An 11,645-nucleotide genomic window follows, 5' to 3' on the forward strand; every position below is an offset into this window, starting at 1 on the left:
CTATGCCCACCATGAGCAAAGTAAGCGGATCATGTGCGGATGGTACCGAGGGTCTGGAGGAGGGGAGACTCTCCTCCAGGCCCTGGGTACCCTAATCCTGTAAAAAATAGAGTAAAAATAAAAAATATTGTTATTCCCACCTTCCGGCGGCCACCAGAGTCCTTCCCGCCTCTCACCACGCTCCCGGCATCTCCCGGTCCCAGTAATGCTTTGCGGTCCCACTGCTGTTCACAAACGATCTCCATCAAGCCTCACTGAGCTCGAGCTGTTTGCCAAGGAAGAATGGGCAAGAATTTCAGTCTCTCGATGTACAAAACTGAGAGACATACCCCAAGCGACTGCAGCTGTAATCGCAGCAAATGGTGGCGCAACAAAGTATTAAGTTAAAGGGGCCGAATAATATTGCACGCCCCACTTTCCAGTTTTTGAATTTCCACAAAAATTTAACCCCTTTACCCACAAGGGTGGTTTGCACGTTCATTACCGGGCCAATTTTTACAATTCTGACCACTGTCCCTTTATGAGGTAATAACTCTGAAACGCTTCCATGGATCCTAGTGATTCTGACATTGTTTTCTCATGACATATAGTACTTCATATTAGTGGTAAAATTTCATTCATATAACTTGCGTTTATTTGTGAAAAAAAATGGAAATTTAGCAAAAATTTTGAAAATTTCGCAATTTTCCAAATTTGAATTTTTATGCTCTTAAATCACAGAGATATGGCACACAAAAAACTTAATAAGTAACATTTCCCACATGTTTACTTTACATCAGCACAATTTGGGAACCAAAATTTTTTTTTGTTAGGAAGTTATAAGGGTTAAAAACTGACCAGCGATTTCTCATTTTTACACCACCATTTTATTTTTAGGGACCACATCACACTTGAAGTCACTTTGAGGGGTCTATATGATAGAAAATACCCAAAAGTGACACTAGTCTAAAAACTTCACCCCTCAAGGTACTCAAAACCACATTCAAGATGTTTATTAACCCTTCAGGTGCATCACAGGAATTTTTTGAATGTTTAAAAAAAAAATGAACATTGAACTTTTTTTCACAAAAAAAATTACTTCAGGTTCAATTTTTTTATTTTACAAAGGGTAACAGGAGAAATTGGACTGCAAAAGTTATTGTGCAATTTGTCCTGGGTACGCTGATACCTGACTTCTGATCGGACGCCATGTCACGTTTGGAGAGCTCCTGATGTGTCTAAACAGTGGAAACCCCCCACATGTGACCCCATTTTGGAAACTAGACCCCCCAAGGAACTTATCTAGATATGTGGTGAGCACTTTGAACTCCCAAGGGCTTCACAGAAGTTTATAACGTACAGCCGTGAAATTAAAAAATCATATGTTTTCCACAAAAATGATCTTTTCACCCCCAATTTTTATTTTCCCAAGGGTAACAGGACCCCAAAATGTTATTGTTCAATTTGTCCTTAGTACGCTGATACCCCACATGTGGGGGTAAACCACTATTTGGGCGCATGGCAGAGCTCGGAAGGAAAGAAGCGCCATTTGACTTTTTTGGCTGGAATTGAGATCTGACGCCATGTCGCGTTTGGAAAGCCCCTGATGTGCCAAAACAGTGGAAACCCCCCACAAATGACACCATTTTAGAAACAAGACCCCCCCCAAGGAACTTATCTAGATGTGTGGTGAGCACTTTGAACCCCCAAGGGCTTCACAGAAGTTTAAAACGCCCGGGCGTGAAAATAAAAAAAATCATATTTTTTCCACAAACATGATCATTTAGTCCCCAATTTTTTTATTTTCCCAAGGCTAAGAGGAGAAATTGGACCCCAAAAGTTGTTGTCCAAATTGTCCTGAGTACGCTGATATTCCATATGTGGGAGAAAACTACTGTATGGGCACACGTCAGGGCTCGGAAGGGAAGTAGTGACATTTTGGAATGCAGACTTTGATGAAATGGTCTGCTGGTGTCATGTTGCCTTTGGAGAACCCCTGATGTGCCAAAACTGTGGAAACCCCCCACAAGTGACACCATTTTGGAAACTAGACCCCCCAAGGAACTTATCTAGATGTGTGGTGAACACTTTGAACCCCCCAAGTGCTTCACAGAAGTTTATAATGCCCGGGCGAAAAAATAAAATATCATATTTTTTCCACAAACATGATCATTTAGTCCCCAATTTTTTTATTTTCCCAAAGGTAACAGGAGAAATTGGACCACAAAAGTTGTTGTCCAATTTGTCCTGAGTAGGCTGATACCCCATATGTGGGGGTAAACCACTGTTTGGGCGCATGGCAGAGCTTGGAAGGGAAGGAGCACCATTTGACTTTTTCAACGCAGAATTGGCTGGAATTGAGATCAGACACCATGTTGCGTTTGGAGAGCCCCTGATGTGCTCAAACATCTTAGCCCTAGCGGAAAAATGGAAATAAATACATTTTTTTAATTTTATTATTTTTCCCTAACTAAGGGGGTGATAACGGGGGGTTTGATTTACTATTTATGGCGGTTTTTATTTTTGGCAGCTGTCATAGGCTAAAAGACGCTTTTTATTGTAAAAATAGATTTTGCATCACCACATTTTGAGAGCTATAATTTTTCCATATTTTGACCCACCGAGTCATGCGGGACGAGGTGATGTTTTTATTGGTACCATGTTCGGGCACGTGACATTTTTTGATCGCTTTTTATTCCGCTTTTTTTTCGGACGCAGAATGAACAAAAACCAGCATTTCCTGAATTTCTTTTGTGTGGTGCGTTTACACCGTTCCGCGTGTGGTAAAATTGATAAAGCAGTTTTATTCTTCGGGTCAGTACTGTTACAGCGATACCTCATTTATGTCATTTTTTTTATGTTTTGGCGCTTTTATGCAATGAAAACAATTTTATATAAAAAAAATAATTATTTTTGCATTGCTTTATTCTGCGAGCTATAACTTTTTTATTTTTTTGCTGATGATGCTGTGTGGCAGCTCGTTTTTTGCGGGACAAGATGACGTTTTCAGCGGTACCATGATTATTTATATCTGTCTTTTTGATCGCGCGTTATTGCACTTTTTGTTCAGCGGTATGATGATAAAGCATTATTTTTTGCTTTGTTTTTTATTTTTATTTTTTAAGGGGTTCAACAAAGGGGTTAACTAGTGGGACACTTTTATAGGGCAGGTCGTTACTGACACAGCGATACCAAATATGTGTACTTTTATTGTTTGCTTTTTTTATTTCCAAAGAATGAATTTATTTGGGAATATATATATATATATTTTTTTTTTATTTTTTTAATTTAGCGATTTTTTTTATAAATTATTTTTACATATTTTTTTTTACTTTATTACATTGTCCCGGGGGGGGGGACATCACTGTCATATGTCAGATCGCTGATCTGAGACATCACACAGCGCTGTGCCAGGTCAGCGATGTGACAGGCGCTGCACAAGGCGCCCTCCCTGCCGATGCTTCCCTGATCCTCCGGTACACTGCGATCATGTTAATGTGCCGGGGGCGGTCCGCGACCGCCCCTGACACATAGTGCCAGGTGTCAGCTGTGATAATCAGCTGACACCCGGGCAGCGATCAGCGGTGCTCCCCCCCGGGGGCGCCGCCGATCGCTATGACATACTATCCCGTCCTTGGGAATTAAGTCCCAGGGCAAATGGACGGGATAGTACGTCATATGTCAGAAAGGGGTTAAAATAACCAATAAATTTCGTTCAACTTCACAATTGTGTTCTACTTGTTGATTCTTCACCAAAAATTTACATTTGGTATCTTTATGTTTGAAGCATGATATGTGGGAAATGGTTGGAAAGTTCCAGGGAGCCGAATACTTTTGCAGGACACTGTATAGAATTGTATGTCCACAGTGATCTATCTATCAAGCTATCTATCTATCTGGATAAATGTGTATGTGTATTTTTTACATATAAATTTTATCAGCATGTCAGTACATCTTGCTGAGCCTATTTAGCTCTTTTCTGCCAACAGCTCGGGGATAATTAACCCTTTAGCCGTGGACTTGAGTCATTCTTCACAGTCCAGTTGCTAAGAATGCCTGACAATATAATATTAAAGAGGACAGCAGAGTTCCCATAGCAACCAGTCTGTCTGTCTAGAATGAATCAGTTGTTTGTCATAACTGCTGATGTCATAAATTAACAATCAGATTCCGCCATAGAACCCGGACCGTGATGTACACAGCACACGACTGATTGCATGCAAGACCATGGTGCATCACGTGAAGAAAAATAAGAAAAGTCATCTCCACGAAAGAAGTAACAGACCCTTTGTTCCAGGTCGGGGGCATACAGTGGGGAAAATAAGTATTTCATACACTGACGATTTTGCAAGTTTTCTGACCTACAAAGAATGGAGAGGTTTGTAATTTTTATCGTAAGTACATTTCAACTGTGAGAGACAGAATAGGAATATTAAAACCAGAAAATCACATTGTATGATTTTTACATAATTAATTTGCATTTTATTACATGAAAAAAGTATTTGATCACCTACCAACCAGCAAGAATTCTGGTACTCACAGACCTGTTAGTTTTTCTTTAAGAAGCCCTCCTACTCTGCACTTATTACCTGTATTAATTGCACCTGTTTGAACTTGTTACCTGTATTAAAGACTCCTGACCACACACTCAATCAATCACAATCCAACATCTCCATCATGGCCAAGACCAAAGTGCTTTACACCAGGGACAAAATTGTAGACCTGCACAAGGCTGGGATGGGCAACAGGACAATAGGCAAGCAGCTTGGTGAGACGCAACAACTGTTGGGGCAATTATTAGAAAATGGAAGAAACCCAATCCTCAGTCTGGCATTCCATGCAAGATCTTGTCTCGTGGGGTAAGGAGGATTCTGAGAAAGGTCAGGAATCAGCCCAGAACTATAAGGTTGTGTGCCCACGTTGCGTTTTTGCCACAATTTTCGGCGCAAAAACGCTTAAAAAACTCATACAGAACGCACCCCATGCATTCCTAAGGCATTGCGCACATGCTGTGCTAGTGCTGCGCTTTTTTCCACGGCGGAATCGCATCGCGGAAAAAAACGCAGCATGCTCATTCTTTTTGTGGAAACGCTGCGATTGTGCAAAGAATTGCTGCGATTCCGCACCCATAGGAATGCATGAGATCCACTTACTTCCCGCATGTGGCTATTCCCACCATGCGCAAAGTGAGCGTCTCATGTGCGGATGGTACCCACGGTGTGGAGGAGAGGAGACTGTCCTCCAGGCCCTGGGTACCATACCCCTGTAAAAAAAAAAAAAAAAAAATCAGGTCATATTCACCTTCCGGCGCCCCGCGCAGCCATCCCGGGCCTCAGCGATACTTCCGTTCCCAGTATTGCCTTGCGGCAAGGGCCTGTGATGACGTCAAGTCACGCGAGACAGCTACAGTATCGCGGGTCCTCGTCATCAAAGGTCTCGCAAGGCATTACTGGGAACGGAAGCATCGCTGAGGCCCTGGAAGGCTGCGCGGGACGCCGGAAGGTGAATATAACCCAATTTTTTATTATTTTTAACATTTTATCTTTTACTATTGATGCCGCATAGGCAGCCTCAATAGTAAAAAGTTGGTCACACTTGTCAAACACTATGTTTGACGAGTGTGACCAACCTGTCAATCACTTTCCAAGCGATGCTTGAAATCGCTTGGAAAGTACTTGAATTCCGCACCCGAAAATTACGGCAAAAACGTGCGTTTTCTGGGAATGAGTCCGGATTTAAGCGCTACGTGGGCACATAGCCTAAGGGAGGACCTGGTCAATGGCCTAAAGAGAGCTCAGACCACAGTCTCAAACATTACCTTTAGTAACACATTACGCCGCCATAGATTAAAATCCTGCAGGGCACGCAAGGTCCCCCTGTTCACACCAGCACATGTCCAGGCCCATTTGAAGTTCACCAATGATCCAGAGGAGGCATGGGAGAAGGTTATGTGGTCAAATGAGACCAAAATAGAATGTTTTGGTATCAACTCCACTCGCCGTGTTTGAAGCAAGAGGGATGAGTACAACCAAAGGACACCGTCCCAACCATGAAGAATGGTGGGGGAGACATCATACTTTGTGGGTGCTTTTCTGCAAAGGGAACAGGAAGACTGCAACATATTGAAGGGAGGATGGATGGCATCACGTATTGCGAGATTTTGGCCAACAGCCTCCGTCTGTCAGTAAGAACAATGAAGATGTGTCGAGGTTGGGTCTACCAGCATGACAATGACCCAAAACACACAGCCAGGGCAACTAAGGTGTGGCTCTGTAAGATGCATTTCAAGGTCCTGGAGTGGCCTAGTCAGTCTCCAGACCTGAACCCAAGAGATAATCTTTGGAGGGAGCTGAAACTCAATGTTGCACAACGACAGCCCCGAAACCTGAAAGATCTGGAGAACATCTGTATGGAAGAGTGGGCCAAAATCCCTGCTGCAGTATGTGAAAGCTTGGTCAAGAACTACAGGAAACATCTGACCTTTGTAATTGCAAACAAAGGTTTCTGTACCAAATATTAAGTTCTGTTTTGTTATAGTGTAAAATACTTATTTCATGCAAAAAAAAATGCAAATTAATTATGTAAAAATCATACAATGTAATTTTCTGGTTTTTATTTTTATATTCTGTCTCTCACAGTTGAAGTGTACCTATGATAAAAATTACAGATCTCTCTATTCTTTGAAGGTGGGAAAATTTGCAAAATTGGCAGTGTATGAAATACCATACTTATTTTCCCCACTGTATGTGTATACAATTTTCTTTTTTCCTTACTCCAATCTTACCATTGACAACATAGTTATAAAATGCTGCAATGTGTTTACTTATGTAACATTCTGTACATCTAGCATATAAGTTACATGATAATGACATACTGGTATGTTATATCGTAAGAAATCACTTACCTGCTCCACACGCTGCTGGGTGAAAGCCACATCACATCAACAATGTGGTATACAGGTTTCTGGGAGCATATTTGTTAGGTATGGCTAGGACTGGCGCCATAACCTGACGAACCCAAGCAAGTGACATGGATCTATGCCCATCCGCTCTACCCTGTGCGCAATGCATGTGTGGAGTGGGCTCAGGAGCGGAGTTATACAGTCAGCTGCCCAGTTTCAGGAGTTTAACTGCTGCCATTGGAACAGCTTAACCCCTTAGATGCTGCTGTGTATTGTGACAGCGGAATCTATGAGGTTGGAAATGGATTATGCAACATGTGGCCTAACCTGTGGCAGGGCTTCATAGGAGAACAGTAGTTTTACAATACAGTATATTGCAGAAGTCATTGCATGTTCAAGCCCATATATACTGTATATATCTATACTCTGGCATAACCACTTTGATCAATTGGGACCTTAATGTGTCAAAGTTATAGTCTAAGGCTATGTTCACAAGTTCAGTATTTTACATCAGTATTTGTACCCCAAAACCTGGAGTGGAACAATCAGAGAAAAAGTACAGTGGGTATGGAAAGTATTCAGACCCCTTTAAATTTTTCACTCTTTGTTTCATTGCAGCCATTTGGCAAATTCAAAAAAGTTCATTTTTTTCTCATTAATGTACACTCTGCACCCCATCTTGACGAAAAGAACAGAAATGTAGAACTTTTTGCAATTTTTTAAAAAAAGAAAAACTGAAATATCACATGGTCATAAGTATCCAGACCCTTTGCTCAGACACTCATATTGAAGTCACATGTTGTCAATTTCCTTGTAATCCTCCTTGAGATTGTTCTACTCCTTCATTGAAGTCCAACTGTGTTTAAGTAAACTGATAGGACTTGATTTGTAAAGGTACGCACCTGTCTATATAAGACCTCACAGCTCACAGTGCATGTCAGACCAAATGAGAATCAAGAGGTCAAAAGAACTGGCCAAGGAGCTCAGAGACAGAATTGTGGCAAGGCACACATTTGGCCAAGGTTACAAAAGACTTTCAGCAGTTCTCAAGGTTCCTAAGAGCACAGTGGCCTCCATAATTCTTAAATGAAAGAGGTTTGGGACCACCAGAAGTCTTCCTAGACCTGGCCGTCCTGCCAAACTGAGCAATCGTGGGAGAAGAGCCTTGGTGAGAGAGGTAAAGAAGAACCCCAAGACCACTGTGGCTGAGCTCCACAGATGCAGTAGGGAGATGGGAGAAAGTTCCACAAAGTCAACTATCACTGCAGCCCTCCAATAGTTGGGCCTTTATGGCAGAGTGGCCCGAGGGAAGCCTCTCCTCAGTGCAATACATATGAAAGCCCACATAGAGTTTGCTAAAAAAAAACACATGAAGGACTCCCAGACTATGATAAATAAGATACTTTGGTCTGATGAGACAAAGATAGAACTTTTTGGTAATAATTCTAAGGGGTATGTGTGGAGAAAACCAGGCACTGCTCATCACCTGCCCAATACAATCCCAACAGTGAAACATGGTGGTGGCAGCATCATGCTATTGGGGTGTTTTTCAGCTGCAGGGACAGGACGACTGGTTGCAATTGAAGGAATCATGAATGCGGCCAAGTACAGAGATATCCTGGATGAAAGCCTTTTCCAGAGTGCACTGGACCTCAGACTTGGCCGAAGGTTCACCTTCCAACAAAACAATGACCCTAAGCACACAGCTAAAAAAACAAAGGAGTGGCTTCAAACAACTCTGTGAACATCCTTGACTGGCCCAGCCAGAGCCCTGACCTAAACTGAATTGAGCATATCTGGAGAGACCTGAAAATGGCTGTCCACCAACGTTCACCATCCAACCTGACGGAACTGGAGAGGATCTGCAAGGAAGAATGGCAGAGGATGTCCAAATCCAGGTGTGAAAAACTTGTTGCATCATTCCCAAGAAAACTCATGGCTGTACTAGCTCAAAAGGTGCTTCTACTCAATACTGAGCAAAGGGTCTGAATACTTATCACCATGTGATATTTCAGCTTTTCTAATTTAAAAAATTTGCAAAAGTTTCCACATTTCAGTTTTTTTCAGTCAAGATGGGGTGCAGAGTGTACATTAATGAGAAAAAATGAACTTTTTTGAATTTACCAAATGGCTGCAATGAAACAAAGACTGAAAAATTTAAAGAGTTCTGAATACTTTCGGAAACCACTGTATAATAGAAACACGTCACCACTTCTGTGTTATCACCCATTCCTGGTTTTGGCTTACAAATACTGATGAAACATATTGACCAAATACTGGTCGTGTGAACGTGGCCTAAGGAAAACACTGCCACCAGTCAGTCCACAGTCTAGAGTAAATTCTGCAGCTGGTGAGTCTAGTTTAGTGTGCATGCTGCCGCTAGTAAGTCCCTGGTCTAGTGTAAAATTTTCCATTGGCCAGTCCACAGTCTAATGCCAATTCCAACAACAGTCAGTCTACTGTTCGTGCTGCAAACAGTCATTTTAGTCAAGTGTAAACACTGCCATCATTCATTACGCAGTGTAGTCTAAAACCCTTTGGAGAAGCAGCCACTTTTTGGCATTTATGATCAAGCCCCATTTTTTTTTAAGATCTGACATGTGTCATATTATGGGGTAATAATAATAACTCTGGAATGTTTCCACATATTACAATGATTTGGAGATTGTTTTTTGTTTTGGATTTCTGTGACACATTTGGGCCAGTTCATTAAGACTGGCCTAGAACACAATCGTGCCACACCAGTCTTGCAGAAATAGTTGGTACTAAAATGAATTTGGCACCTCTTCTAAGTGGTGTATGCCTTCAAGCACTGCACAGCATTTCTGGCAATCAAACCACCAATATTTGTATGAATTTGACAGGCGAGCATGGTCATACCCTAGGTCCACCCATTTCAGCAGAACTTAGTCAACATGACGAAAAAACACCAAAAGTTGCAAAAAATTTGCAATATTTCAAAGCACTGACACAAGTTTTACTGGCGTAAAAGTTTTGATGAATCCGTCCCATTGTACTTCATGATAATGGTAAATTTTGGTGGATATGATTTCTTTTATTTCATAAAAATATCAGGAATTCAATGAAAATTTAGAAAAATTAATTTTCAAGCTTAAATGTTTATACCTATAAAAACAAAACTTATGATCCAAAGAAAATGAAAATATATCCTGCTGTAAGTAAGTAAAAGCAATAATGCATAGAAATAACACAGGGTACTTAGTCAACACTATTTAAAAAAAAAAAAAAGTCTAAAAGCCATCCCACCGACATCAAGGTGTACCCAACTTGGGATGGTCCTAACCTCTAGTATAAAACCTTCCCTATATAAACGTCTTGTCCAGCCTCAAAAAAAAGGGAGACCACACCCTTACCTGCAGTCATTGCAGAAAGCTAAAACTTATCCCCAAAAAAATGAACTGGAGCAAAATATAGGCGCATGTTCACACTGGCCATTAAACAGACAAAACCTAAGATAGAAACAAAATGACCATATACCCGGCTGTAAGTACATAAGTAAAAGCAAACACCTCGACCCTGGTGGGATGGCTTTTACGCTTTATGTTTTTACCAAAAAAGGTGTTTACTAAGTACCCTATGTTATTTATATGCACTATTGCTTCTACTTACAGCAGGGTGTATGTCCACTTTGATTCTATTTTAGGTTTTGTTTAATGGCTAGTGTGGAGAATTGATGCAAAGCGGATTGAAAATGGATTAAAAAAAATAAAATTACATTTTTTTTCCACTGAAATGTTGCTTAACCCCTTCCCTCTGCAGCCTAATTTTCATTTTTTACACTTTTTTTTTCCTCTCCTTCTTTGAAGAACCATAACTTTTTTTTAGTTTTCTGTCTATATCGCTGTGTGAGGGCTTGTGTTTTTTGCAGGACAAGTTTTAGTTTTGAATTACACCATTTATTTTACCATGCAATGTACTAAAAACCGAGGTGATAGTACTGTATGGTGAAATTCTGAAAAAAAATGCTGTCTGTGGTAAAAGTTACAGTGAATCATAACATCCAGGTCCAAGTCAACTACGGCGATACCAAACTTTTAGATACATTTTTTTTTTTTTATTTAAGTGGTCTAAAAAAAAAGTTCAGAAATTTATAAAAAAAAAAAAAGAAAAAACAAAAAAAAAAGTTTGTGGCTTGTGTCGTCATTTTCTGTGACCCGTAACATTGTTTTTCCATCAATTGAAATGGGTGAGGACTTGTTTTGCAACCACCATTTTTGGCAGTATACGTTTTGATCTGTTTCTATTACATTTAATTTCTAGTGCTTTGATTTTCTTTTCTTGTTACGGCGTTTGCTGATCGGGTTAATTGATGTTATTTTGACAAATCAGAGTTTTATTAATGCGGCGATATCACATAAGTGGATTTTTAAAAAAAAAAAAATATTCCTTTACTTTCGGTGGGGAAAAAAGTGGTATTTGAACTTTTATATTTAAAACAATATGTATATTTAAAAGAAAAAATATATATATATATTTTACTTTAATTGTTAGCCCTCTTAGTGGACTTGAACCTATGATCATCCTATCGTTGTACTATATACTGCAATACTATACTAACCCATTGAGGGCCCACAATCATGTCAAAGGACACCGATGGAAGCCAGTAAGTGCATGCAGACACACATGTTGCACAGACGTTCCACTGTCAGAGACTGACTGTGGCGTTGAAATGGTTAACAGCTGTGGCCAGGGCTGACGACAGTGCAAAGTGGGGTTCTGGGCAAGAAGGCCCAAGATCTCTCAT

The sequence above is a fragment of the Dendrobates tinctorius genome, unplaced genomic scaffold (assembly GCF_039654945.1).
Source record: "Dendrobates tinctorius isolate UK_male_01 unplaced genomic scaffold, ASM3965494v1 ptg000165l, whole genome shotgun sequence".
NCBI lineage: Eukaryota > Metazoa > Chordata > Amphibia > Anura > Dendrobatidae > Dendrobates > Dendrobates tinctorius.